Source organism: Ictidomys tridecemlineatus, chromosome 3 (genome assembly GCF_052094955.1).
Source record: "Ictidomys tridecemlineatus isolate mIctTri1 chromosome 3, mIctTri1.hap1, whole genome shotgun sequence".
Lineage (NCBI taxonomy): Eukaryota > Metazoa > Chordata > Mammalia > Rodentia > Sciuridae > Ictidomys > Ictidomys tridecemlineatus.
The window spans coordinates 151,893,401-151,919,294 of NC_135479.1; the positions used below are offsets into that span (position 1 = coordinate 151,893,401).

Below are 25,894 nucleotides of genomic sequence, written 5' to 3' on the forward strand. Positions count from 1 at the left end.
TATTAAGACACAGTCTCTCTCTAGCAGCCCAGAATCCAGTGGGTAAAAATAACCAGTGAGCAGGCAATTCAAATAGAGTGTAGCAAGCCCCTGCAAAGAATGAAGCATAAAGGATAAATTCTCAATATTAAGTGGTTGCATTGTGTATGACTTCTCAGAAGACATGTTTGTCACCCAAATAACATGTCTGTATTTGTAAGCTCACTAGATTTCAAGAATCATTATATATTAGGAACAACAGTCTTTGAAATATATATATTTTGAGATTCTGACTTCTGATTCCATTATTATGGGGCAGATCTCCAGCACTTCGAACTTCTTTAAAACAATACAAATTCTTCTAATGGGAGGCAGATTGAGAGTTACCAGTTTAGAAAAGGAGGAGGCCGGGTCAAGGACACTCCAAGCACACACCCCAACTATGTTCAGAAATATAAAAGCAAGGAGATCACTTACATTAGGGTAAGAATATCTGGAAAGCAGATACTGACATAGGTATTTGCATACAGGTAGTTTATTAGGAAGGCTTTCCAGAAATACCCATAAAAATGAGGGAATTAGGATTAGGCTTAAAGAGAAATTGACAGATGGGAGTTCTAGGAGTCAGTGCCCTTTAACCAAAGACCATATCCAGAAACTTTTTCATCTGTAAATTGTCAGCAATCAACAAGTTGGTAGCTTGGGGGTGGATGCTATAGTCCTAAGGAGGGGATCTAGGTGGTATGCCCACAGGATCTAGGTAGTATATGCCACAGCATCCAGAGAGACCAACTTTTGCAACCCTTGGATTCACAGGATTCATATAGTAAGTTCATCCCACCTGAGAAAAGTTCCTTCAAGTTTCCAGTCACTCTCTTTTCCTGGGGAAACTTATAAGAGGATGATGAGTAGAACAGACACTAGCCTTTCCACATAGCTTGTCTTATGGCTGAATCAGACATTCATTGTCTCCCTCCTGTACACCTGTATCCAGATTTCTCTCATCGTAGTTTAGCATTTCTACTAGTCTAGGTGGCTTACCCATTGGGGTTTCCCAGACAATCATCCTTGAGAATTTAGGCCTCTGGTAACATTCCATGTTGGGATATCTGCATCCATCCATTTCTTGACAAAATCAGGAGAGTACCAAGAGACAATCAGTAAATAACCTGGCAACAAAACTTATACTTCCTAGTCCTCATCATGTAACAGTAGCCTGCCCTGTTTTGAAGGTGTCCCCCAAAAGACATGTGTTAGAAACTCCATTAGAACAGCTTTGGGAGATGGGAACTAATGGGAGGTGTAGATCTGTATTAATGCTGATTATAAAAGGGCTTGAAGATGTGAATTGGATTTCTTTCTTGCTCTCTCACATGTGTTCACTTGCCTTCTGTTTTCTGTCACAGACTGATGGTGCAAGAAGTCCCTGATGCTCTTTCAGAAGTCATTTCATCATCTCTCAGACCTGCAGCTTCCAAATAGTGCACAGTGTAACAGACCCAATAGATACATGTTTATGTGTGCCCTGCCGCAGCATCACTGTTTGGTCTGAGGCTATGTTATACAATATATGGTGCGAGTAAGATATTCTGTAATATTTCTGTGAAGCTTCTGATAGTGGTGTTGGCTTAAGGCCCTGCAGCAAGGAAGAAGAAATTGATACCAGAATATGTTTCTTGCCCAGTCAATATGAATCACTACCATTTCCAGGAGAGAAAGGTGCCAACATAATCCACTAGCCACAGTGGCTGACTGGTGTCTTTAAGGGATGGACTTGCATCAGATTCAGCAATGATCTCTGTTGCTGGCAAGTTAAAGAATCAGCAGGTAAATGGATTTGGAGAACAGTAGCTGAGATAGCTTAGTTAGTGTGGACTAGTGCCATTGAGTCAGTCCCTCAGCAATGACTTAATGTAATGCATCCATTATGCCAGCAATGTGGGGACAATAACAGAAATTGGATGATATCACCTAGCTGAGTCATTTTGTCTCCTTGGCTGTTTAATGCCTCTTCCTTGGTAAATGTTCTTTACTGGTTGTTACCATAAGATCCAAAAATATTTCAACTTCATCTGTACTGTGCAGTTCTTCCTACAAGTTCCTATTGATTCTTACTTCCAGCCAGACCTTTTATTTCATTTTATATTTCCCAAAGAGAGGAGAAACAGTTGTGACTATCTGACACTAATCATTGATAGTATTTGGTGCTGTAGACAGAGTAGCAGTAGTGCTTTCTCAGCTTAGATCCACATACATAACCAACACATCCACAAACCCATTCTTTGTCAGTTGGTCATAAGTGTAAACTGAGGGAGAGGCGCCAGTGACACAGTGGCAGATGACATGGAGATATGTGCCAACTGCAACTCACTTGTGCCTTCTGACTCTGCTCATGCTTGACTCCAGAAATACCACTTCCACTTTATAATGAATTGCTGTTGGTTCAGATCAATCTTATGAGTTGATGGATCATATAATAGGTTGATGGTATATAATAAGTAATTTGGCTATGATCAATTGATACACCATGTTTTTCCTTGACCAAGTCCCAGAAGCATGGCAAGAGTTATTTTACTAATCTTTGATCTCTAGCTCTGTGCTGCAGCTGGCATAGCCTTGCACTTAGAATCTCAGGAATCTACATTGTAATGTATCAATTGGGTTTTACCCAAAACTTGAAACAATATTTTTTCCTATCACAGATATCTACCATTTGTTATCTAACACCATAGGTGCCAGACATGCTACAGAGCCCTTTCTTGCTCTGGACCTCAATCAAAGTTGGTAGTCTTTTCTTCTGTTGATGACTGAATTGAAGCAGCATTTTGAGGTATAAAATAGACTGTCTCCAGAAACCAAAGAGGCTGTAAAACTATTGTGTTTTTTTTCCTTAAAGGTGAAAAATAAGAGAGGTATTAATCTCTCCTTTTCTTTGGAATGGATATCCTGGCATGTCTCAAATGATTATACATCTAAAAACAGATTTGTCAGATTCCTGAATTTCCATGAGATTTATCACCCATTCTCTTGACAATATGGGTATTACCAAGGCCACCAATGTACTTGCCATTTCCACTTTAACTAGTTTAATTAACATGACATCATTGATATAATGAATGGAGATAATGCTCTGCAGAAAGAAAAGTCTATGTTTCTTTGGACTATATTCTGACAGAGAGCAGGAGAGTTAACAACTCAGGGCAAGAACATAATATATTGCTATCCATTCCACATGAACATACTCTGCTTCTGGTTCTTGTTTCTGAAAACAATGGTAAAAAATCTCATTTTCCAAAATAATGGCCACATATCATGAATCTGAAGCTGTTTTAGTCACCTCTAGCAAAGACACTACAGCATAGCAGTTGTACTTAGGGCCACCACTTGATTGATTAGATAATAGTCCACTGTTATCATTTGTTGTAGAAACCAGATTAGTGATTGGGATGGAGGCTATGATGCCCTTAATGAAGCCATCAGATTTCTCCCACATATAATAGTAGCCTTGTTTGGTTGGTAGAGAAATTTTTCAGTCCAAAGTCCAAAAAACAAATACAGCTGTTCTGTCAACTACCAAATATGTTTATTCCAATTTTATATTTGAGGACCAGGAAAATGACCACCTAGTTAGTTCATGGAGCCAGTGAACTCACTGTAGAATGGAAGTTAGGTCAGGCTTTCATATGCTAAAGTGACCCCTGTATGTTTCTACTGTAATCGAAGCCACAATGATACTTGAGGTCCTTGAATATTAATGTCAGCTTAGATCTATGTACGACAGTATTCAAATTAACTGGAAATTCTCTCAAGGCATAATCATCCAACAAGTTATAGTACCTTGAGGAAGGACTGAGGAAATTATTATCATAAATACTTAACATGGGGTTGCAAGTTTTCTTTTGGGGGGATGGGGACAGGTAGACCCAGCCTCTCTATGAATCAGTAAAAATATGAGACAGAGAATTGACTCAGTTTCTGAAACTAGACAAGGATTTTGACCTTGAAGTAATTTCCCTCAACCTCCTTTTATTTCTCATCTGAGTGCATTCACCAAACATCCTTATTGGCTTCCTGTAGTCACACTGTGTTCCATTAACCATCTCCTTGGACCAGTGCTGATCAGGCCTCTGTGAGCATTACTCAGAATGGCCACTTATTATGATAATTGTGACCACATTGCATCCAATAATTAAGTGCCACATCTGAACCTCTATTACTTTTGCATCGTCTTCAATTCTATCAGGGTTCTCAGTTCTGTAACTGTATCCTCCACTGTCATTCCTGGCCTGGTGAGGACAGTCACTATAAGCTTCCCTTATGTGCTGGTCTTCCTCTCATGGGAGCTTTCTTTATCACTCTGGTAAATGGAGTATCCTGTGGGCCCTTAAGTGAAACTTGGTTAATAGGCAGATTTTCTGCTTTACATACCATATCCACTTAGGAAGAACATTTCTCTGAATGTTCTGGTCCCTCTTAACCATGTTCTATGGATGTTCTGGCTGTTTTAATGTGAGCCATAGCTTTTCTAAAGCTGCTAAGTGTCATTGTAGTAGCACTTTAGTAGTCTTCACTAGATTCTTTACAAGGTATTAAATCTTGCATAAATAGTGTTAATATATCAATAAATCCCCCCCTTATCCATATTTATGTTTTAATACCTATCCTTCTACATTTTCTCTCCTGGTTCCTGCTGCTACATGTTGTCTAGGTTCTGTGTATAGTTCTTTTCCTCCTCTAGTAGACAGACCAAACACTTTCTTAGCTAGTTATGTTGTGACTTGGCCCTAGTTATTGGTCCTGTATCCAGGAGGAAAAGTGAAGACAAGTAAGAGGAAAGGGGGAAAAAAAGTGGAATGTATCTTATCTTGCAATATTATAAGCAAAGAGAAACTGCTATCTTTTAATATATGAAAGAATAAGGCACTTCTGAGAGTTCAGAGGAAATAAAGATTTACAAATGCATCAACCTTGAATATTCCAAGTGTCAGAAGCTCACGCCTTTCCAATTAAGTCCCAGACCTTGATGAAGCAAATATGCCAGGGTTGACATAGTCGTCTTCATGAAGACTCTGCTACACTTAGAATCATGTTCTGGGTTTTGTCCTCACCTTTTCTACCTTCAGGCCTCTGGCTTTTACAATTTGCACTAAATTTAGGATTCATCAATCTCTGTCTTTCATTGTGTTTCTTCCAATGTCTTGTTAGCACACAGCCAAAGCTACCTGAACCATGGTTTTTATAATTTCTACTTTCCTAGAACTTCTCAAATGCCTGATAGTAAACTATCAGGACATCTTCTTTCAGTATCCCATTCCACTTTACTACCAATGAAAGGTTTTACTTTTGCCTTGCTACAGCATTCCATGGGTCATCAAAACTTTACCACCAGTAATGGAGTGTTCACTGCCAGCCAGCCAAAAGATAATATAGCTTTAATATCTCATGTTGGAACTGCTTCCTAGGATCACTCTGGTATCAACTATTTTAGGTCAGGCTTCTCAGGAAACAGACTGTGATATGGAGATTTGAATGCAGATTTATGGAAAGGATTTGAATCCAGATTTATGGATATGAATTTTCTTGTTTGGAAGAAAATACTTGCCAGAGTAAGGGAATAGGCTTAGGAAGAAAAAGAAGTTAAATAGCAATGCAGTTCCAAAATCAGACTCAGCCAGTCCTATGAAAGAAGCTCTGGAGCCAGAGTGGCCTCAGAGTTTTCTTGCTTTGAAGCAAGGGAACTGGGCCTTGCACTCTTGTACTGATCAGTCATGGGATGCAGGATTCTTCTGAGGCAGGGTAGTAGCTAAGTATAATATCTAGTGAAGGGCAATTCCTTCAGAAATTCTCACCTATAAGTGGGTAACAATCAGCAATCCTGGCCGCTGTGGAATGTATGTCTTGATCTCAAAGAACAGATGCATGTGGTGAACCATGAGATCTATTGTGCATTTATTTTTGCTGAAATGCAAGTGTTTCAGAAGAGTGCAAATGTAGGATAAGGGAGGGAGAGAAATATATGATTAAGTCCAGATGTGTAAGTGGTTACTCAGGAGAGGACTTCGCTTATAGTGCTAATCTCCAAATGGTAGAAATGCCTCATAAATACATTGACATTTAAGTCTGAAATTTAAGAGAAAGATCTTGATACAGAATTATCTTATGTCTAAGACAAAGTTGAGAATCCTCAGGAAAAGCTACATCACTTGAGTACCAATGCCAGCTTCACATATATTAGAAGTGAGACCTTGAACAAATTACTTTGAGTATTTGAGCCTTAGTTTTCTTGCCTAAAAAACCTTCCCAGGATTGTTATGAAGAATGAATATGAAGATCCACACAAAGCACTAAAATTGAGTTTGGCAGATTAAGCATCTAATAAATTTTCTGTTATTATCATTACTATATGAATGAGAATTAAAAAGCAAATGAGAGCCTAAAGGTGAATTTATAGAGAAAAAGATAAAAGATAATAAGCCATCATCAATGGCGTATCTGGGAATGAAGTGAACTAGAAACCAGACTTCTGATTCTATATCATCTTCTCCCTGAATGTGTCCACCTGGATATCTAAAAGGCATTTGAGCCTCACTGATCATAAACTCAAATTCATTACATTTTCTTAGAAATTTATTACTTCCTTGGTGTTCTACTTAGGAAATGACACAGGATTCTCTTAGGCACTGAGGCCAGCTCCAAACTCATATTTTAGTGCTATTCCCCAGGACCTATGAATTATCCATATAAGTTTCTCTTTTTTTTCCCCTACCAACAACCTCTACAATCAGTCACTAATGCATTTTATCCCATCTCCAAAATATCTTATAAATGTTGCACTTTCTGTCACTTTTAACATTTCATCAATTAGTTTCTTTGCCTCTGCCTTCATCTTATCCAGCGCTGTCAATATATTTTAAATGTATATGTCATAAGTCCATACATGTCTAATCATGCCATATTCATGCTCAAACTCCTACAGTGGCTTTCTAATAAGTTCAAATTTCTTTGTAGCTTGCAAAGTCCTTGATGCTCTGTCAAACACAGGTCTGTGAAGCTTTGCTCCTGCCATCATGTCACAAGCAGCCAACATCTCAGCCAGGTTGAACTATTTCAGGTCCCCCAAACTATTTACAAGTCCCACCTTGATCTCACCTCAGTAGGCTTGAAGAAACAAACCATTTTCTAAGCATATAATGCTCCTTTGACCCTCTTGTCCACCTAGCAAAGTCTTCCTCATCCTCTCAATCTTTGCTTCAGCTTAACTTCCACACAGATGGACTGAGAGACAAACTTATTTTTCTCCTCCTCTTACTACACACATAGTAACAACTGTCATTTTGTTTGGTTTCTCCCTCTCCACCAGAAGCTTTATTTTTAAATTTCTGTATGCTCCTTTTTCTCATAACAAAAAGAATACAAGTCCATTGTAGAAAATATAGAACTGCTCTAACAGAGAAACCATTGACCACATGCAGTTACTAAGCCCTTAAAATGCAGCTTCCCTAAATTGAGATGTATTAACTCAAAAATGCACATCTCATTTTGAAGACTTGGTAAAAAATATGTAAATATCTCATTAATAAAGTTTACATGGGTTACCCGATAAAATAATATTTTGGATATGTTGGGTTAAATAAAGTATAATTTTTTTCTTTTTAATTTTTATAATATTACTATGGGAAATTTTTAACTAGTTTATATATCTTGCATTATATTTACATTGAACAGCATTGGTTTAGAAGACAAAAATTTTCAAGCTGAAGAAAAATGAATGTAATTTATAATTCTAAGGAATAATTACTTAGGAATAATTACTATTGATATTGCATTACATGTATTTCCAGTGGTATGGGAGCTATTGTTGTAATACTGCACATATTGTATTATACTTCTTCCACCTTATTAATATTTTTCTGTCTCATTTTAAAAAATCTTCCATAATGTAATGGTATACCATTGCATGCTTGGTATTTAATCACTATAGTTTCTAAAACTATTTCCAATTGGCCACATACTATATACTTATAATACTGTATATGGTTCTGTTTCTTTCTCCCTAACTAGAATATGAACACCAGAGGGGCAGAATCTTGTATATCATAAGCATATTTCAGAAAATACACTATTATCAGCCAAAAAAAATGAATGAATTGGCAAATCAATGACCATACTGCAAGAATACCACACTATTATACTTAGATCATATGTAAAATATTATATTTTAATTTTTATGGAAAAAGGCTTCTCAAATCTGTGTGTTCTGAATATGACCTCTTTTTTCCTCTAAAGAATAATGTTTCTCTTAAGCATATGCTTTAATGTGTGAGTGTAGTTTCACAACTGGGGCAGAAGTTGAATGACAAAAATTCCAACTTATTGGAAAAAGAAAGAACAGATGCTGAGCTGGAAAGCAGTGTTCACCATCTTCTACTGGAAGGGAACAATGGCATAAAAATAAGAGAAAAGTAATTCCATTAGGAGTAGGGTTCCTATGGAGATGAGATGAAAACTTGAAAAACAAGTTCCCCAGAACATTCCTGGAGAGTAGCCAAAAAGATCAAGTGTGGTAGATACAAAGATCAATGTTTAAATAAGAGTTCAAGAACCTGTAACTGGAATCTGTCAAGGTCAATTTAGCAATGACTGACCCCAGTGCCTATGCCAAAGCCTGGAGCTTAGTGAGTGCTACATTAATATTTATTGTTGAGTAAATAAATATCTCTCTCCACTCTAAGTGTCATGTGACAGGCATCAAGTCTGCCCTCCTCAGTGGAGGATCCCATTGCCTTGGTCAGTGCCTAATGTAAAATAGATGCTTAATTTAATTGGTGGAATAAAAGCATAAATGAGTACATAAATGAAACGAAGGAAAAAGAAAGAAAGAGAGGGAGGAAGGGAGGAGAGGAGGGAGGAAATGTGAGAGGGAGAAGAGGGGAATAGGGAGAGGTGAGAGAGACAGAGATGCAATTTTAGGATAGGTCACAATACTTTGGATTAAAGATGGGATATGAATCTGTAATTTAATTACTTATATTCTGTTTTTACCTTGGCATTTTTCACACTGTGGTAGAGTGACATTCACTCTAAAGAATGATCAGAGTGCCAGGTGGTCTCAACTGAAGATTGATGGAGTGATTTAGAAGTATAGATACACAAGGTCAAACTTGTACAGTCTGACAATTGATCTTGAAGCAAGATGATTACTATGTACCGGATATTCTTTTTTTTTTTTTTTTTTAAGAAAAGACTGTTCTTTGAACAATTTTAGTTTTACACCAAAATTGAAAGGAAGGTATAGAAATATTCCTATACCCTCTGGCCCCCACATTTGCACAGCCTTCCCTCTTGCCAACATGAATATCCTTTTGTTCATTTTCATTGAATATCAGTGAAGCCCACAGTTCCCTATATGGTAAGGTTCTCTGGGGCATGACAGCAACTCACATCAGTCCTAAGAGATATTTTATTCTTTCAATGATACCAGAACTGAGCAAAGCCAGATGATGAAAAGCAAGTTGCGTGTGAAAATCAATGTGGAGTAGGGTAAGAGGGTGGTACTGTCTAAAATCAGTTCTAGGATTGAAAAGCTGCACCAATGTCCAACATGATCACATATCCCATTGGTAAGTAATTGTAGTTACTCAGGGATAGAATATAAAGTATCTTATTGCTTTTGATTTAGGCATATTACTTTTTTAAGTGGCCACTGCATTCTCAGAACATAAATACTTTTTAAGTTGTCTGATTCTAACTATTTAATAAACAGAACTATTTCTTTTGGCCAAGAGGATCATGAAAAATATACTGAGATACAAGAGAATTTGAAAATTCTAGATTAAGATCTTCCTCTAATTCTATATTCAAAGGAAAGTTCTTCAATGAATAAGGATGGGGAGGCAATTTTAAAAGATTTTATTGGAGAAATGTCTTAATGATTATCAATAAAAGGGAGGGAGGGAGGGAGAGAGAGAGAGAGAGAGAGAGAAAGAGAGAGAGAGAGAGAGAGAGAGGGTTCACACTATCCCTTTATACCCAAATTCTCCAGCAGGAATTAATCATTTCCATTCTTGAATTCATATTCCTTTCTTAATTTTTCACTCTGTATTTAAACCATTTTGTTGCCTATATTATTCTTTTAGGATTTTTTAGTAGTTGTAGATGCACAACATGCCTTGGTTTTATTTTTTTTTTATGCAATGCTAAGGATTATACCCAGTGCCTTATATATGCAGACAAGTGCTCTGTCATTGAGCTACAGCCCCACCCTATATTGTTTCTTGTGGATAGGATTTTGTTTTATTTGGATAGATATTTTCATGGCACCTAGTACTCACGGAATGGGAAAAAGTCAAGGGATAACTCAATAACTGCCTCTGGTCTATGAGAGGTGCATTTATACCAAAGATTGTGAGAAACTCTCTTTCATTTATATGAGAAAAGATCAAGAAAACATAGATATAAAAAGATTGACTAAAGGATTTGGTTGAGAGAAAATAATTTCCTTGTGGCTATAATGGTTTACTAGGGACACTTTTATAATCTGCTTGTCTCAAAAGTCTTTAGAAACAGCAGTGTTGGATGATTTCAGGAGGCACCACCTCATACTTGTGATGAAAAGAGCAGGTGCAAGATCCAATCTCTGAAAATCTTAAACCTCTACATGCACACTAAACAATGCCAGCATTGTTCTCTGGCCAACCAAAAGATTAATCCAGAACTGACAAAACTAATATCCTTATTTATCCTTCACAAATACTCAAGAAATAAGTGTGTATGTGTGTGTGTGCGTGTTGAGGAGGAGTTTTTATTACATTACTATTTGTCTTTCATGGCTAGAAAATTGGAAGGCTGAACTATTAAGATCCTTGGCTGAGGTCCCACAGCAGGATGAGCCAGGACATTCAATTCAGACCTTTAAACTCTTTATGCCACTGGGCTCTCTGAAACCACCAAACTCATTACCTACTGGGAAAAGAAAAGGACACTGATATATAATGATAATCCTGCAACAGATAAAAGGGACTTTAGGGTTATCTTTCTGAGATCATTGCAAGGGATCAGGCCCCAGGTGTTAAGAAGGGTAGACATTATAAGGTTTACAGAGGAGAATATGACAGGGATGGAGTATCAGGTGACAGAGTGATGAGGTGGTTGACAGGCCTGCACCTGGGTTCTGAGGTCAGCCTCAGGGTGATGGAGGCCATGTGTTTTGTTCTGTGGTGGGGGTGAGGGGTTTCAGTCACTTTTTCTTGATGAGAGCTAATGAGCTTCTAGTCCCAGGCAGCAGCCTCCCTCTCCTGGGTCTTATCAGTTCCCTTAATTCCCCACCTTCTTTCTGCCCATTTTATATCAATGTCATTTCAGGAAAGGAGGCTGGAGAAGCAGCTCTGGAAATCCCAGATTTTTCTGGTTAGGATCAAAATGAAGCTACACATATAAGAAGGGTAGGAAAAGAGTGGACATTTACCTGATGCTGGCTGGGGTGGGGGGCGAGAAATAGATACATAAAAAAAGATGTGGGTTGGCTAGAGGGAGAAGTAGAGAAGAAGGGAGGGAGGGAGAGGTGTGACTGGCAGAAAATATCTAACAGAATGATTTATCTGTTTGCTAAGAAGGGGGGAAAGATGTAAGGTGAAAGCAGAGCTTGCTAAATATAAACGTTAGCTGCAAGCTTGAACTATAAAGTAGTGAAAATAGTCCTTAACAAAGAAGAAAAAGAAAATGGTTCCCACACTCTTCGTTAACTGCCAGCAGGCTTTTTTTTTTTTTATTCTCCCAATATCTTTATTTGTCATAAAGAAGGAGAAATTGACAAATGCTGAGTCAACCCTCCTGATTCCCCTCCCCACCGTCTTGAGAACCAGGTGTTAAATATTTAGCAGCACACTACTGGTAAGAATTCTCTGGAGAGGTTATTAAATGTTCATATTGCAGACCCATCTACAAATATTCTAATCCTATAGGCCAGGAGAAGGATCCAAGAATATGCATTTTCAACTAACTCTTTATATGATGCAGATATGAGTGGTCCTAATGTTATACTTTGAGAAATGCATTTTTACATGATCGGTGATCTTTTCAACTTTACTCTAGAACTCAGGAGGGCTTCTAGGATAAATAAATAAATGTTTAATTGGCTAATCCAAATAAGAAGCTAGGATAATAACAGGCTTTTTCTCACTAGGAATCTATAGGACATAACAAAGAAATCATAAGGAAATGCCACATGTTGTAGTTACCTAGAGAATTTACTGGCTGTTGACTTAAGTGTCAATTACAATTAATATATGAGATCCAACTATAATGTAGCCTAGGGTACAGTTTCTCAAATCTGAGTCCTTAATGTACATGCTGTCTGCCTCAATTATGCAAAGTAATGAAATCATTTCTATTGTACTTTCTGTTTTCACTTCTGTTCCTCATTCCTACTACACTAATCCAAGCAATATGGAGACTTCAAGTGGGGTAACACACATGCACACCTCACCTCAGCCAATGGAAGTCTGTTCCAAATTGTAGTGAGAATTTTAAGCAGAAAAGAATAACTTATGAGATAACTGCTTTCTGGGAGCTATATGCTTATTACTGTAAAGTCTTTCTTTTGCTGATTGCCTTGATCTATAGATCTCTCTACTGCAAAGGACATGTTTGCTTTAGGGCTGAATTTAGTTTAACTGAAGATTGTCTACTTAATGTTTCACTTAGTAACTAGAGATTATACTACCATTTCACAGAGCTAGATGTATTTATATTCATTTTCACAAGACCCACACTAAGCATCTATTAAGTTCAAAGAGGTTATTTATTATCTGCTGATAGAGAAAGTCAGGCATGGAGAAGGCTAACATAAATAAGTGAACCATGTTTGAGGACTGGAAGAGCTGGAATCAGTGTGGACCAAGAATAAAAAGCTGACCTAAAGCAGATGTCATCTGGATTATTGCAAAAACCACCCAACTGGTCTCCCAGATTTGCCCTTGTTCTCCACATTCTTTTTTCCACTCTTCAGCTAGTTGTCCTTCTGAAAATATAGTTATGTCCCTCCTGCTGAAAGCAGTCTGCCATATTATTCAGAGAAATACCCAAGTCCTGCGGACAGCTTACTTTGCTGATTCTATCTATCTCACTTGCCTCCTTTCACTGAACATACTCTTGTTAAATGGAATCAATGACTTTATAAAAGGGCTGGAGGAAACTAGCTAGGCCCTATTGCTCTTCTGTCCCTCCCACCATGTGAATGTTACAGAGCTGGGAACAGTTTCTTCTGAGAAACTGAGGCCGTGAGAAGTCCCCCTCTTCAAACCTCTAACTTGTGACCAAGTTAGAAAGAAGGGACAGGAAAAGGGAAAGGGGACACTCTCTAGAAAGAGTAGGTCCTCTCAGAGAAGAGAGAGACAATGTGCCTCTCCTGCACTCCAGTTTTATTGGGGATCCCAGAGAAATTTCCAGAGAGTCCCACCCAGGTACATCTCCTCACTTTTGACTGACAGCAAGATGATATCTGACTTTCAAGTATTAACTCTCATGGCAAATCTAGGTCACCTTGGCCCATCCTGGCTGGTTCTAGTTGGATTCTTAACCACACATTCTTTTGGATTTTATGGTTAGGAGGAACTATCCATATCTTTCAGAATCTGGTCTGTGAAAAGGGTCACAAAAGTCTCTCCCTTCAAAGTAATTTGGGTCCCTCTTATCAGTGTTATTTCCTGACTGCATTTCCTTGCAGATAACAGGTAGTTTGCTGAGGAATGTGACATATCCTGTCCACTTAGGCTAGGCAGGGTTGTAGGCAAATTGCTTTTTGGCAAGGAAAGCTTGTTGGGTTCAGCTCAGTGGGCCTATTTTATAGAACTCTTCTCTTAACCTAGTGTGCCCACCATCTGCATCTCTCTGTCCTCTAATATGAGGATACAGCACCACCTCCTCTGCAGAATGTAGCATTACCCTACCATCTTGGGAGCAGAGTCTAGGCTCTGAGCAGATACTGAAGCTGCCAGTTTCTTGAGCTTGGACTTTAAGCCTCCAGAACTCTAAGAAATAAGTTTCTATTATTCATAAATTACCCAGTCTGTTATTTTGTTATAGCAGCACAAACTAAAACACACAGTGGGGGTACCTCTGCTTTAGGGTCTTAGCATTTGCTATTCTCTCTGCTGGAATGTTCTCCATCAGATATCCAATGGATTGTCCCCTCACTTCCTTCAGCTCTTTGCTTAAAATTCACCCATTCAAAGCCTCCCACACACCTAAACACTCTCTAGCTCCTTGTCATAATTTTTTTCATAGTACTTATCTCCTGGAACATATAATCTAATCGAGGAAGACATCCAATAAAATAAATAATCAAATAATGAATATATAAGGTGACAATAGAGATTTTTTCAATTTTGTTCATTTACAGTACATTAGGAACATGCCTCAAAAAATAGTAGGTACTATAAATGAATGATAACTACACTCTACTGTATCCTATCATCTTTTCCCTTCTGGCATAGCTGAAACCAGACACTAATTATTTACAAGATTTGACTAAAGGTCTAAGGATAGTGGCAAAACCATCTACTTGCTATACAAATGGCTAATCTTAGAGCCATACTTCTAGACTAGGCCTCAGAGTCCCTTCTGCCCAACTCCTGGTTAACCTCTATGTGACTTGTTCTGGTTGACTACCACCCAGATAGTTTTATCTCTCAAGCTTGTGGCCATCACCCAATTCCCATATCATCTCTCCAATCCCCATTCCATCTTTAGATCAGCTTTTCCCTGGATGACTGAATAAGTGCATAAACATTTATTTCAGGGAGAGTCCTTCTTTGAACTCTAAGGATAGAATTTAACTCCATGCCTCCACCCCACCCCCAGGGGAAAAAAAGGTTCAATAATCCAACAACATATTTTTCATATGGAATATTTAGTCTTAGATAAAAATCACACCCGAGACATCAATAATGTAGTCTAAGTTTTATGAGCTGAACAAATTCCACATTTTTCATAGTATTTCTTCTGAGTGAAGTGATGGGTATTCAGGTCATATTATCACAGGAGAAGAGATGTCTCCAGAAAAGGGTCTGAGGAGTTCCCAGAGGAGCTGGGGAACTCATCTTAGGACCAGCAGGGTTCTTGGCATATGTGACGGAAAAGAATTTCAACACAAGCCAGACAAAGGCATGTTTATTTAAGAAGGTAGATAAACATTCAAGGGAGAATGCAGGCTGTCTCCAGGGTGAGAAACAGCCCTGACTTGGGCTGGGGATCCAATATTTATAGAAGGGCTGTATCAGGGGCCAGACTGGAGGTGGATCCAGGGTGGAGCTACACAATTTCAGGCCAGTTTTCCCTCTGCTTGTTTATTTCTCTCATTTTACAAGGGCACGGGCCAAAGACATAGACCAAGTGTATGTTGCTCAAGATTACAACTATACTTTCTACATCTCCATGGTTTGTGGATGTTTTCTTTAAAATTTCTCTCTCTTTATCTTAAATTCCTATCTCAATATACCCCTTTAGTCTTCCTATTCTTCCAAATACCTTTTAAAGGAATAAAATATGCAATTCCATGAGAACAAATAATAATGGATAGGTATAGGGAACTCTCAATTTGGATTTCAAAAACCACAAAAAAAAAAATCTCTAAGGAAATCTTTTAACAGCAGCAAATTCACTAAAATATGCTCTTGGTTTTAAGACTCTTCTAAAATCTTATCATCTCAGTCTGCAACTTCTGTACTAAGACCAACCCTAGTTACAAAAAAAAAAAAAGGTATATTTGCATTTAAAAAGGCATGCTAAATGACTCTTCCCAAAACAAAGGATTGGCTGCCTCTAAATTAATACCCATTTTGCCCTAGAAGGCCAAAAACTGCTGGTAACTTTTTAAAATACATATTTAAAGCTATACTGTATGATAAGTATAATATTAGGTCCTAGCTCCAAATCAACTTCTTCATAATAAAATTTAGGCATTTAGTAGAGTCAAAGTCATAGGATATTTAGTGGTGATGGCTCTAGTTTCTTTCATTCCATTTATATGTTTGAACCCATATCTGGTATTATAATAGGTTGGGAGATGGATAGCTTCTTGGTGTCAGTGTCATGATTTGCACTGACGGAACAGATTTTTAAAAAGAATTTGTGAGGAAATCCAAAGAATCAAAGGCAGATGCGGAGTAGAGAGTAACCATATAAAAGAAGAAAGATTCTAACTGTTCCTCAGCCAGATCCCAAACACTAGAATAAGTCTATACAAAAGGAAGAAGTAAACATAGATGGGTGTCTGTTTATTATTTGTTTTAGAAACATGAAATACACAAGCAATAGAAAGATGGAAAAGCAAGGCATTGCATTGGAAAAGGCACATCTCAGAATCTCTGTGTACCTGTGCCTCCAGTGTCATGTGGAGCAGGTAATGGCAATCCCTCTTTCCAAGCTAGGATCTTGGAAAGACTTTGGAAATAGTCTTTTTGGGCAGAAAGAGTTCTCACTTCTTGGCTATGTTTCCTTAGCATTAATTCTTGTCTCAGGCTACCATGCTCACAAAATATTAAATTATGAACTGTAGGATGAATTTATGTATGAATTTAAGATGAAGTGATATTTTATTGCTGGAAATAAAAGAAAAATTCTCATTCTATTTCATCAGCTTTGACTCTTTCATAAACCCATCCTTGAATCAGTCACTAGAGTGAGGGAATGTACTCTGATAATGAGTCCTGGGTGCTCCACACTTAGAGATCAGGTCTGGGTACCCTAAACTAAGACTGGGAACAAGGAGGTAACCATCGCCCTGAAAGCTGATGCTTTTTTTTTTTTAAGTTACTCATTTATCAACATTACTAAACACCAACCAAGTTCACGTTCCTGGTGCTCTTCTAGGAGTTGGAGACACCTTGGTAAACGAACACACCAAATCTCTTAAGATGAAGCAAAATATCCAACATTTCAAAGCTACACAATTGCTTTGTGGCTTTATCTTGAGTAACATACCTGTTTTCTAGAAATAAGGGATGTGCCCAGTTTGACTCATTTTCAAATCCCAGAAGAGAGGAGCCATTCAGCAGAGCCGCCAGTTCTCTTTGTTAGTCTTGCATGATGTGACTCTCCTGCCACAAAAGCTACAGTCACTCAGAGCAATCATAACCTTTCCCCTGAACTCAGAGGGTGTTAGCTGCTTAAATTGTTTCTCTTCACCCAATATTCAAGCATATGCATGGATGGAAAGGCAGCTTTGAGGGCAGAAGCATGGATGACAGGGTCATGACTTCTCACAGACACCAGAGAAACTTCTCCAGTGCCCTCCTGACAGAGGAGCATTCACTGCATCTTAATACAGTGCTACTCTCTGCAGATATTTTGTTTTCAGGCTACAGAAGAAAAGCAAGCATCAAGAAAAAAAAATTGATAGGGATTAAGGATTGATTAAAAGTAAAGGAAAGAGAACTAATAAACATTTCCTTTCTGAGGCAGTATGAAAGCATCCACATTAAAGATAAGTAGCTTGCTTGAGAAAATTTGGAATCAAAATGAAGTATGAATTATTGATTTTAGTAACTCAGAAATTAACATTCCACTTTACCTCTGTTCCATGCTCACTAATTTTGATAGTAACTCAACAGTCTCTTTCATGTCAGTCAGTCTGCCCTTTAAATACCATCCAATGCTTTAATATTACCTTCCTTTTTCATTTTGTTCTTATGCTTTCTTTTATTTTCTGTCCTCTTTCATTCTCTCTTTTCCTCCGGTTCTCTTTCATTCTCTTGGTCTCTCTTTCCCTCCTTTTTGCTTTAGGCTGTATCCTAGCAACAGCTATTTCAATTAAAAAAGGATGGGAAGGGCTACCAGTGTTGCCAAGGTTACCAGTATTTCCTGCTGTCACTGGAGGAAGTAACCTGTGAGGTGATCAGAATGCAATCCTGGGTCTACTGCAGACACCTTCCTGTGCCACTCTGCTTTTATTCTCTCCATCCAGGGATAATGAGTCTTCCGTGTCAAGAAGTTTTACCGAAATGTCCCACAGTGTAATAGATGTTATCATTAAACGAAAAACTAATCTATAGCCCAGATGTTTATAGAGAATGGAGGGAAATACAAAATGACAATAATTAGATTTTGACATCATTTAAGAGAGCCATGATTCTATTCCTTTTAATATACTATAGATTTCAAATAACAATAGATAACAGTAATGCCGTTGTTCAACAGAAACCACACCATCATACTGATGCAATATCATATAAGTCATCTTTGAAAAAATAATAACCACAGTAATGTGCACTTCTATGCCATATCCAATTTAAGATATAAAAATATTTTTTAAAAAAATTTCTCCGACTTAATCCATCTACCATCATCAAAGATTAAAAATTCACTCAGCAGGATCTTTTCGTTCATCATAAAAGACAGTCATTAGTGTCTAGGAGCTAGTTCAAAGACATCCTGACCTCAGGCTGTATGCATACGGATCTCAGAAGACCTAACACCAGCCTCATATTTATCTCCAGCTCTGAACTTATTCCCCAAATCAATTAGGTTCAAACATTAACAATTTTCCTAATATTCTGGCACCTTACCTTTGTATACCACCTTACAAAACCCTTGTACTTTCTTATTTCATTCCCATGATGACTCTGTAGGCATGTACTTTCTACATTTTATAGATGACCAAATTGAAAACCAAGGTCTTTGAGTGACAACTTCCCATTAATTCCTAGTCTATTGCACATTGACTTCCTTCTACCAGGTACCAACACAGTGGTACCCAGGCATGACTTCCTTCCCTTCCCTGTTTCCTTTACTTCTTCTCCAGTTTCTTCTAGTAGCACTTCTTGAATTAAATCACCTACACATGAGTCCTCCTCTAAGTTTGCTTCTAGACCTAAGAAAGACTACAGTTCCTATCCAGGTGGTATTTATCCCTGTTCCAGTTTTCACTGTTTCCTCCCCTTAACCCTCTATGCCTGGGATTGGTGCCAATTTCTAGTGTTCCTGCTCCTAGTCACTTTAGTAGTCTTGGTTGTTTCCTTCTGCTCACATTCACTATGCAAGTAGATCTTTAATTAATGTTTTATGAGATATCTTAGTTTCTCTTCCATACAGATATATAATAAATATATAAATGATAGAGCCTCCTAAGTGATATGCCAAATTTCACCCTTGCATTCTCCATACAGTGTGATATTTTAAAAACTTAATTAGATCAAATTTACTCCCTACATAAAAGCATCAGTGGCTTTCTACCATGCACTGGTATACCATGACATAGAAGGTCTTTCTTGCTCTAGCTGGTATCTCCAGCTTCAACTCTGACCACTTCCTAACACACTTATCCTGCAGCAAAACCAAACTACCTGTTAATTCCCAGCACTGATCATAACTGATCAGTGCAACTCATGCTGCCCCCAAGAGTGACATGCACTCTGCTCCTCCAAACATCACTTACTCATCTTCCAATTCAAGCCAGTGTCATCTCTGCTGTAAGTTCCTTGGGAATTGAAGTTACTCACTTTTTAATTGTTAAACTCTCAATTTCAGCCTTACACAGACCACAAAACTTGTCAAAAGAATGACCACTCAAGGAGTGAAAATAATACTAATATGCTAAAGCACATTGATAAACCCTTATTATTATTAAATATATCTTTGAAAAGCAAACCAAGAGTGTTAATAGCTGTCATTTACTTGTGCTGACACTGTACAAACACTTAATGTTTAATATAAGTTACTCAGTCTTCACAGTAAACAAGGTATAAATATACTTTTTTTGAAAAAAGAGAAAAATAAGTCTTAGAAAATTTAAAAATGACCCTAGTGCACACACTTCACAAGGGGTGGATTTAGGATTTGAATCCTTTCATGTCTGTCTTCACTCCTAGTACTGTGCTCTCTCCTTTACAGAGAAGCAGCTGTGTCATAAAGTAGATGAGCACTTACCACATCATGTGTGCAAATCCCTTACTCAACTTTAATTTCCAGTGAGTCAACAGACAGAAGAAGATACACATTGGTTTCACATTGCATTCACAAAAGTTCAGCTGCATAATTCATACTTTATATGTGCACCTACTTCCAGATTTTTATAAGAAAAAGCATTTGGTTTGGGAATGCCGAATTTGAAGAGATGGTAAAACTAGAGATAGTCAGATATTTACATAGGGCAAATGCATTCTTAATATATACTCATACAATAAAATACTCATGGAACATTGCTTCCCTGCAAGAGCTACTACTACAGTCTGCATTCCTGCAATTGTGCTTCACCAGTTCTCTTTAGGACTCAGCAAGGCCCTGATCACATGCTGATCACACACACAGAGCCAGATTCAGACAATTAACATTGTGATTTGTTCTTGCTCCCATCAGAACTTGATAACTCAATGGTAGTGGTAGTTAATGTGGCATTTTATAAGCAACAATGAATTACCCATGGTTAGTGACTAATAATAAATTAGTATGGTTATACTCACCACACAAAAAGGTCTACAAATGGGAGTTCCTGTCACAGCATGAAATGACAAAGTTTGAATCCAGTTACACAAAATCATGAAATGGGCCAATCAGGAACACAGATCTGTCTCCTTTTCACTTTGGCCCAGGTCTGTAGTTTGTTTCCTTTTACCACTGCATGATGTGGCCTCCAGCACAGCAACATCACCCTTCTTTATACCCTCCTACTCCAATTAAGGGACCAACATATCCCAGTTTTTTCCCAGAACTTTCCTGGTTTTAGTACTGAAGGTCCTGCATCACTGGCTTCCATTTATGCTAACAATAGTAGGCAGAATAAAATTCCCAAAGATGTCTGCATCCTAAGCCCCAATCCTGTGAATATGTTACTGCAAGTGTCAAAAAAGGCTTTGCAAAAGTAATTAAGAATCTTGAGATGGAAAGATCATACTGGAAAATCCTGTCTAATCATAGAGGTCTTTACAGTTGGGAGGCCTTTTCTGACTATAATCAGAGGGAGATGTGACTATGGAAGAATGAAACTCTGCCCCAACACAGGCCCAGAGACAATAGAGCCAGCTGACCATGGACTGAAACCTCTTAAACCAACTCACCCTGGTTTTCCAAGGCCTGTTCCACGTTTAAAACTGAAACTTATATCATGGGAACCCCTTGAGTACTGGGTAAATCAGGACTGTTGGTCACCCTACTCCTAATTTTAATGCCTTAGTATTGGGCTATAGAATTCTCCATTGGTAGTAGCTGAAACAACATGGCTATGCAAGCAATATCCTAAATCCCTGGTTCTCAAACATTACAGATCATTAGAAGATGTGGAGCTTATTAAAACTCAGATTTCTGGGCCAACTTCAGAGCTACTGATTGAGATCATAAATGGAGCCTATGGATTTACATTTCTGACATGTTCCCAGGAGATACTGATGCGCTGGTATGGGGCCAAAATTTTTAACTACTATGATAAAACAAAAATCTCCAGGACTTTTAACAAAATTTCATCTGTTCATCTATATTCCAGGCACAGATAAAAATAAAGTGAGTTTGACGGCAAGTACCAATTATTATAGCTCATCCAAACTATAGTTTAGAACACAACTCTGACACATGTACCCTGATCTGCTAGAAATTTCTAGAGAAAACACCATAGGTAGTGGTAAGGGTTATGAGCTCATTCCCATCTTTTACAATATTTAGGACCCTAAGCAAGTAATTTATTACTATTTCAAGACTTAGAATTTGAGCTAATTCATGTAAAATAATATCTAGCATACCGTCTGACGTATGACATATGCTCAGTAAGTGATAACCATGCAAGAAGCTTTTCTAAAATGTAACTCACATGGCTCAGAAAACCTATAAGAAATGCATGGGGAAGGTGGGTATTTGCCTTTTGACCTTGGTGTGAGACATGAAGTCTTGGTCAGCTCAACTATATTGCCAGCACATTCTAAATGTATTAATTTTCTGAACTGTCCCGATTTGCAAACCTGTTCAAAGCATCTATTTTGTACAAATAGTCATGTTAAATGCTGTAGCCTCTTCTATACCTTGGGTTCATTCATTCAGTAATTTAAATATGCATTAAGGACCTATGGAGTGTCAGACATTATTGTAGGAGTTGGCATTACAGCAGGCAAGAATACAGAAAATATTTCAGTTTCCACAGAAATTATGTTTTAGAGAAGTGAAACAGAAAAGAAGATGAGAGGAAGAAAATGAAACTTTTAGTAGTGATAAGCACTATGACAAATTAAAACTAGCAAGGAATTACTTTATGATAAACATGTGGTCAGAGAAATCTTCTATACTGAGGTGCATTGAGTGGAGATCTCAGGGGTAGTCATTGCAAACAAAGGAATAGCTAATAGAAGCCAAGAAGGAAGAAGCTCAGTACATACAAGAAGTAGCCCAAGAGCCAAGGGTAGTGGTGCATGCCCATAATCCCAACTACTTGGGAGGCTGAGGCAGGAGGATGAAATCGCAAGTTTGAGGCCAGCCTGAACAACTTACTGAGGGTCTATCTCAAAAGCCAATCTCAGTGGTAGAGCACCCCAGGGTTCCATCCCCAGGATCTCAAAAGAAAAAAGAAAATAACCAAAGAATGGACAATGTGACTGGATTACGGAGAATAATAAGATGAGTATAAGATGGAATGATCTATGTTAAAGTAAAGTTGTTGATCTTGGGTTGGCTTGGATTGGTTTTTTGCCCAAGCAAGGCTTATATGACAGAAAAAAAATTAAGGTGTATGCTTGGTTAGTTTCATATGTCTGTTATTCTGAGGACCAATCTAGTTTCTACATGTAGTAGACATTTCTTACTATTGTTGGTCCAATGTTCCTTTTCCCCTTTTGTCTAGAAGAAGGAACATTCTGTCTACCCCATTCTCATCATTTTGTTCATTGGATTGAGGTTCCAATCAGAGTGTTCTCATAGATCAAATAATCTACACAAAACTTGGGGTCTGGAATATGGCTCAGTAATAGGGCGCTTGCCTAGTATGAGCAAGGTCCTTAGTTTGAGCCCCAGTATAAAATATCATCATCATCATCATCATCATTATTTAGGCAAAATCAATCAGAAAATCTTCCTAGGATTTTTATTACTGAAATCTTTGAGGATTGGCTCTTTTTTTCTTTTTTTTTCATGAATGATAGAGCTTTAAAGATGAAATTCTGAGGCAGCTTATAGTTGTAGTTTAGCATACTAGAGTTGGTCTTAATACAGGAAAATGAAGGGGGGATTTTCTTTTTGCTGATGGTCAAATGGAATAAAATTAGTTCATTCTTTTCTTTTTGTTCCTTTCATTTGCTGCTCTCCTGACTGCCTTGTCAGTTCATAATCTATAAAGAAAAATTGAGGCTGTGTGTGCATGCAGATCTAAATAAAACCTAGGTGTGTGACCCCAGTGATGGTATTGGGTACTTCAGATCACTAATGCTAATTGCAACACAGTATGTCACTGCTATGACTTGGGAAAGTGTAAGATTAGCTGCACATAGTTTTATAAGCTGATAGGTTTTTGGAACTCAGCTATGAAGCTGTTCTTCTATTGGGAGTGTTGACAAGATAATATATGCAAAGCATTTGGTTTCTTTGGAAGACAGGTATGAGAAAAATATAAAGTAGGATTAATTATTGATTATCTGTGGAAATGAGAAATGGGGAAGCAAAGATGCATATTTCTCTTTTGGCATACTTTATACTGTTCCTTCTCTTTCACTTTATTGCCCCAACCAGGCTACAAGAAGGCACACCTAGCCTTATGAACTGCTATATCCCTTGTAATCTTTAGGAAATAGAAGGTTTCCAACAAATGTTGATTAAATTAATGTTGAATGAATAGTTGAAATACATGATTAATAACAAAACAACATTTGTCTGCATGTGTTATAAAGAATAAGCAAGAAAGTAGAATGTAATTTGAGTAATGAGAACATGCTTTGGATTTGAATAAAATCTCTTTCACTTAGGTCAATACTTGATATAGTCAATATGTTTTTATCTAAATAATAGGAACTTCAATGCCTGCTTGGTACACTTATAGCAAGAATTAAATATAATAATGTCTGGAACTGCTGAATAAATGAAAGTATGATAGGAGAAAACTAATGCTTACAGTGCCTTGGGTAATTCTGTTTTCTTCCCTCTAGTGGATCCCAGTTACCTTTCTTCACACCTTGGTCAGATGCTTCCTTAAAATAGTCTGTTTTCCTTAATTACAAATGGTGAGCATTACTTTTTAAGGTATTTTCCTTTCTTTTTTAAAAATATAATTAAATCAACATTGTAGGCCAAATAAGAAAAAAGACTTCACACTTACTGTACTACAACTGGGCATATCTCCTACTTTGGCCAGGCATCCCAGATGGCTGCTGCATTTTCCTTGGCTATTTCTATGCTTGAGGTTTTGCTGAAATTGAGTGTTTTATTTTTTTTTTCCTTTTTTCATCAAAGACTCTGACTGCAATATGGCAGGTGTTCTGTAAATGTATCACTCAGCTAAAATATGCATAGGAGGCAAATTACTTTTTTGTGGGTGCAATTCAAGAAGAAAGTGGAGTGACAGCAAAGATAATTCACCCACAAATTGTTCACTAGGCCCATCAAACTCCAAACCATCTATATATTTTTGCTTTGACTTATGAAAGAGGGCAGGTGTTATCGGTCCCCTCTCCATGATGAATGTTCCTTACAAACATCAAATCACATAAATCTTTACTTGAAGCCAATTTCAGAAAATTTTTGATGGTCCTTGAATGGAAATATCACTATTTGAGTAGGTAGATGTTTGAGGGACAGAGGGCTTCCAGCAGCCTGGACTCACAGTATAGTTACTTAAAAAAAAAAAAAAATCATGTATCAATGGAAGTTCAATTTCCCAGAAAAAAAAAAATCTTTTCTCCACCTCAACATGGTAAAAAGAATTTAATTTCTTCAGCCTTTAATTAGCACACAAACACATGCTAATATAACCTTAGTGATCCAGGTACTAGGTAGGCTTCAGGGGAGGAAGGAACCTGATTATTTTGTAAATAAAACACATAACAGCAGACACAGTCTACATAAAATGGGAAAAGAATTTTAGATGCTGCCTTCAGACCAATTCTCCAAGCTGGTCTCTCATAAAAGGGTAATTAGTCAACTGACCAGCTACAAGAATATACCTGTTACCTGGTTTTCATTTTGTCTTCATAATGTTTTCAATGTTTTATAAAATGTTCAGTTTGTCTCTAAGCTGACCCTCTTCTGCTGCACTGGAGGTAGCAGAGAATAGAACTCTCTGGAAGCCTTTGTGAGCTGCATCAGTAATGAAGTGCCTGTGCTCTGTGATGTGAACTCTAATAGTCCTTGGCATGAGGTTCATGGGCACAATTGGGAAAATCTTAGCAATATTTGTCTGTTTCTAGTGCAGTCTGGGGCACTGGCCCCTTCCAGTTTTGTCATCTCCCTTTCTCAGGCTCCCAAGGCTCTTTTGCTATCTTCTGGTTACTCAACCTCAAGTGTCTGCCTGGGTTTGACCTGCCAACTGTATCTGTCCGTTTCCCTGTGCTGCTTCTCCTAACATCCTTTATTCTCTTTCCTATTCCTTAAGCTCTCACTGTTTTCCAAGGTAGTTAATCTGACAAACCAAGAGTATTACTCCTATGAAGAGGCACATTCGTATTTAGTAAGTGCCTTATGGAGAAATAGGCTCTGAATATTAAAATAAATATATTTATTGTTCATCTGATATACACAAGGCTTCAAAAAGTACTTTACATCCTTTATTTCTATTCTATACCACAATCAAACAAGGAATGTATTATATTTGCCATTTTACAGAATAAGGAGACTGAAGTAATTTTCCTAAGATTTTAGATCTGCTTATAGAAAAAGCTAGAATATGATTCTGGGTCTATCTGGTTCATTCTGACTGAATGTTTTTAATGTAGGACCTTAGGTTCTACAAATAATAAAA

The 25,894-nt window shown here is 37.7% G+C and overlaps 1 long non-coding RNA gene across 11 annotated transcripts in view; it reads right to left on the bottom strand.

Moving 5' to 3' along the window:
• LOC120884475 (uncharacterized) overlaps nt 1-25,894 on the bottom strand; it is a 240,074-nt gene that overhangs the window by 39,956 nt on the left and 174,224 nt on the right. For 8 of the 11 annotated variants that reach the window (XR_013436865.1, XR_013436869.1, XR_013436868.1 and 5 more), the window contains one exon: nt 16,960-17,075. This is a non-coding gene — a long non-coding RNA (uncharacterized LOC120884475). Of the gene's footprint in view, nt 1-1,020; nt 1,114-16,959; nt 17,076-25,894 lie in introns of those variants that run through there. The other 3 variants (XR_013436872.1, XR_013436871.1, XR_013436862.1) reach the window with 1 other exon arrangement.